Source organism: Ambystoma mexicanum, chromosome 3p, assembly GCF_040938575.1.
Source record: "Ambystoma mexicanum isolate Mex_15411 chromosome 3p, UKY_AmexF1_1, whole genome shotgun sequence".
Taxonomy (NCBI): domain Eukaryota; kingdom Metazoa; phylum Chordata; class Amphibia; order Caudata; family Ambystomatidae; genus Ambystoma; species Ambystoma mexicanum.
Genome location: NC_090925.1, coordinates 570,600,944 through 570,606,169, shown reverse-complemented (window position 1 = coordinate 570,606,169; position 5,226 = coordinate 570,600,944). Strand labels below are relative to the sequence as shown.

Sequence of the window (5,226 nt, the reverse complement as noted above, 5' to 3'; positions counted from 1 at the left end):
GGGATATCTCCCACAGTTCTAGCATTGAACATGCTAAGATCCCACTGTCTAAGCATGCTCCTTGGGATTACTTGCTATAAGAAGCAGAAGACGAATGATCACGACACCGGGCGTTTAAATCCCCTCCCAGCAAAACAATTCCATTATCTCCATACAAGAAAAAATTGTTAACATACAATTCCTCCAAATTTGGAGGAAAACTTCAATGAACTTCAATCTGGGAGGCAGATATACATAACTTAACAACATCCTAGTGCTATCTTTACTAGCATTGGTCCATATTTCAGCCCGTTGTGCATAGCCACCGTCTGTTATTTCCCAGACTTCACGAGAATTATACAGTTGACTTATCCCAATTATCAGACCGCGAATGGTCTCCCTCTGGGTCCTTTATTAGCCAGCATTTATTAGCCAGCATTTGGTACAAGTGGAACCCCTCTATATAGACAGGGTTATCTAACCAGGTTTCCTGCAGTATAAACACATTGTAGCTGTTCAATGACAGCATAGACCCCTCATTCTGTAGAAGGTGCCCTTGCCCACGTGTGTTCCAGCTAATGAGCTTAATGGGTCCATTTTCAACTGTCCGGAATAATGGGTCTTAGTTCCAGACCCATAAGGGATCAGGAAATTTCCTCTTGACTCCAATTACCCTCTGTACCCTGCCCGAACCCAGAAATGCCATGGGCCCGAACAACCATACCACAAGCCCCCATTCTAGGTATCCCTACACAATTATTCAGCCTGGCCCAGGCTGAGGTTCCTCTAGCTACTTCCACTGGATTTTTGCCCAATCTGTGTCCACACACTCAGAGCTTCAGGCCCATAGAGACAAGGGCATCCACATTCGCACAAAGCAGTGCTGCCACCACAGGTCTAGCTAGTCTTAGCAATACACAGTTAGTAGTCCTGTCCCACTTAGGCAACACCAACTCTACTATGTCCGCAGATGTCATTGTAGCCAACCCCGGAATTGATGCCAGCAGGTGTAGCAGATTTGTCCTATTTAAAAAAGGACTCCCAGAAATAGGGTAATTTTCTTCAAGTTTGACCAAACATTCTGGTCTAAACGCTCCCCCTTCCCTGTTAGATCCATCCGCCTTTGACTATAAACTGGGGACCTCCAGTGTGTCAGTGTTACACTGCCTTACGTCCTTATTCTTAATGATCTTATCTTGAAGCAACGTAACTCGTGGTTGTGCCCTCTCTTTTGTCCTGCTATCTCTACTTAACATCCCTTCCCTGAATTAGTAGATTAATTTGGAGTCTTTGGAGCCTATACTGCATTTATCACTGAACTTCAGGGTACTTTGTTTATGTAGCAATCCTGGACCCCTATTTTGGACACCCAAATCAGGTTTAGGGAGGGTCCATCTATCCATCAGTCCTTGCAAGATCACTGTTCTTTTTGTACCATCAGTCAAAGTATTAGTTACTATTTTAGATTTAACAGAATTCACCACAGCATCATCTCTCACCATAGACAGTTTCCTAGGTTTATAACTCTCAGGCGATCTAGTGTTAAGAGAGGTTTTAGCCCTCATCACATCATTCAATGGCAATGTATTCGCACCTCTATCATTATTTGCTGATGGAGATCTCTCCATCAGAGAGATCTCCATACCCAAAGCCTCTTTGTTCATCTTCTTCAGTTCCAGCCGCTATGTTAACTGAGTGTTGTGACCTCCATGATTTTTCTGTATCATCTAAAATTATATGATTCCCATCCAGCACATCACCCACACCGCACTCCACCCCATATTCTGGGTCTGCAAGAGTGGGTTTTGTGCTTTTGTCCCGCAACACGTTTCCCGACAAGGGAATAGCTGCACCATTTAACTTTATCTCGTGTGGCTGTGCACCAAGCGTGCCAACCACCATGTCCAATGTTTGCTTTATACCCACTTGATTCTTAGCCAACTTGGTGCACAGACCCAATTTAGCCTCCAGTTTAACGTTAATAGCTTTCAATTAATGATTGAAGAAGGCATCAACTGTCTGTGAAGGTGCTGCCCAATCAGCTGATGTCCCAGTACTTTCGATCCCCACCACACCCTTGATAGTAGAACCAGTTACCAAACGATCTAAATTGGGGCTAGAAGATAGATTACCCAGTGAGTCCTTCAAGCTCTTTTGGCTAACCGCCCCAATTGTGTTACGCTGTAAAGATCGGCATAGGTTCAAAAGGGAGCCGCTATTTTCCAATGAGTGTGTGGACCCCGAAAGTATATCCGCGGAAACCATGTCCATGTGCAAATTAGAATCAACACACTGGGCCTCATTACGAGGTGGGCGGTAAGGGGTTAACGGCGCCGGTAAAGGTGCCGGAGCCGTTAACCCCTTACTGCCCTATTACGAGGTCCAATCGAGGGACCCGCTCTGGACACCTGGTTTTACCAGACGTCCTTAGCAGGTCCTGCGAGCGGCCCAGCATGCTAACAACGGGCCCGTCATTAACGGCCCCATTGTTAGCATGCTCCCCATTCCCATTGAGCCCTATGGGGGCTCAATTGGGGATGGTCCGGGGCCGGGTTCCCTGAATGGGGAAATACCAGGCCCTCCAAGGTCTGAATTGCCGGGTATTTCCCCAATCAAGGAACTCAGACCCGGACCCGAGTTTGGAGGAAGCCATGCCCTTCTAAAGGGCATGGCTGCCTCCAAACTCGTAATGAGGCCCACTGTCTTGGAGCCAGTTAAAGAACACATGCCAGTGCTAGCATGCCACACTCCCACCCTCATCCTCTGCAGTGGCTCCTTTGATCATTTGGAACCTGCCAATCTCATCCTCACCACTCTTTCACGCAAACATTTGTATTCACTATAACCACCCTCCACATATCAACATATTGATTCTTACACAAAGCTCCTCTTGGCAATAATTTAAAGATAAATTCAAGGCAATGATTGTAACAGATAGGGCAAGTCCCTTGGTTTAAAACGAGTATGGTGATTGCCTTAACTTTCAGCATTGATGGCCACCACACATTTATATTGGGGATGAAGCGTACTTGCATTTGCAGTAAATAAATAAAAAAGGACAGGCAGTCCTTCAAAAGTGTGGAGCAGTCAAATCCGCAAGACATGCTTACATCTGGCCTTGTCCTACTGCCTGTACTTTCTGAACTGAGCAATAGTTGGGATATTTCTTTAATGCTGCTATTGTTCAAAGAAACCAACTAGTGACTTTGTGGATATGAGCAAATATTGCCGCAAAGATTGCATAATACGCTCTCTAAAAGACATTGGTTAAAGCTACAAACTGCATCCCAATTGAAGTCTCCATGCTCAAGCCACGTTCTCTTCCAGGTGAAGTCACTGCTGACAGGAATACTTAGTTGATGTAAATATGAACGTCAATTCCTCCAATTTTAACAGTAACAATATATATGTTCATCCTTTTTGATGCGCATTGGATTACAAAGAGAGTGCCCCATGTGACCCACAAAACACCAGATCTTGTATAGCTCCAAATGTTTCTCTAGCTCCATTGACCAGATTTCCTCCAGTTTTGGGATTTAAGAATCAGGTGTTCGGTAACATGTGCAAATCTGGGTTTCCCATGCACATATGCCCACACGGTCTGGTGAAAATCCTAGGAATCCGGAACAACAGTGCCAGATTCACAATACTATAATCAATGTAACATGCTGAACAGAGCACTGCTCAATTCTTCTTTTGCTTTGCCATTCTATGCCACAAGAATCCTGCCAGTTCACTGTATGCCCATTAGAAAAACTAGTGGAGGCAATCCATGTCCATGTGTCCTAGATGTACAGCCTTATTAGTTAAATGTGACATGTTAAAACATACCACTCACTGCTCGCCCACGAACCCAAAATGTATCACTATGGCTCCATAAGAAATAATAAAATAACTTTTTAGGTGGTTGCTAGCACCTATATTTTCATATTCACAAATCTGCAAATAACAGCTGTTTCCCTTATGTAATGTATTGGTACCCCTGCTATTTACCTTAGAAGTGTGAAGGGCTGAGTTGGGGCTGTCGGGATTGGTGCTTATGGCCTGCAGGTTTAATACAGTTTACAGCAGTGAGCACTTTACTCACATTTCCACACAACGTTTTTAAGTACGATTCCATGTTTTATATCGTCAGACGTACTCATCTTTTACTGATCAGTTTCTAACATGACCAGAATGGCAGCATGAATTTTGGGGCATCCTCTCTCCTCCTTCACACAAGGCAGGACTGATCAGATAGGGCAATAACGGAGGAGCAAGAAGGACGACTGATGACTGAAGAGGAGGATTAAGCAGTGATAATGTCCTTAAATGAATGATCTTCACATAATGCATATCAATATCAAAATGTGTTGTTCTATATCAGGGGTCCAGATGTTTTGACTATGCTTCCCATTGTTCCTTACCATTAACCTTGCTGGCTGGGGCTGACTTATCCAGTGATTATAACGAATACAAAACAGAGAATTATTTTTTTAACGAAAACAATTAGAATGAAAAAACAACCACTTATTTTTAATTGTACATATGACTTGTGGGATAAGGGGTTAAAACAGGTGTGCAGGGGGTTAGGGTGGGGTTAAACGCATGGGGAACAGGGATTTTGGGTGGCCCAAATAAAAAAAATACCAATTCAATTTATGTTTCGTTATAAAAGTTTCATTAAAAATGCATTCTCGGAAAACGTTTTCTAAATAATCAGATAGAACCTGGGGCTGATGGTAGATTTAGTCCAACATATCTGGAAAGTCAAAAGTAGCAGACCCCTGCTCTACGTTCTCCTTATCTACTTTGGGTAAAATACCTGAGGAAGATGAAATAAAGAGGAAGGCATAATCGCTTCTCTGCCTTTTGGCTAAGATCAAGTGTAGTATCTGTTCTTATCAGTTTAATATCTGATACCTCCTCTATCTGGGGACCATATATTAAACTGATTTTTGGCACAGGGAGATGGAATGGGGGCTTGCCCTGTCCACTCCACGCATCAACCTGGTATTGCAGTACCTCCAGGACTGGTGCACAAAAAAAAGAAGGCACCATTTCTGTAACGCTCACCTGATTCCCGCAGAGGCGCCGGTCTTGACTGGGTGAATGCCGTATCTTCAAAGGTGATGTGTAACACACGGTTGGCTCTTTGGGCTGGACCTCTGTGCACTGTATGTCTGACTCGAAGAGTAAGATGTCTGCAGATAGAAAATATGGGATTAATGAACTGGGGTTATTGGGTGCCTCTCTCCTCTTCCCTTT

General features: G+C 43.9%; 1 non-coding gene across 1 annotated transcript; it reads left to right on the top strand.

Annotated features, from left to right (window-relative positions):
* Positions 1-4,814: 4,814 nt before the first annotated feature.
* On the top strand, positions 4,815-5,005 carry LOC138581558 (U2 spliceosomal RNA). Its single transcript, XR_011304624.1, has one exon. It is a non-coding gene; the product is annotated as a U2 spliceosomal RNA (small nuclear RNA).
* The last annotated feature ends 221 nt before the right edge of the window (positions 5,006-5,226 follow it).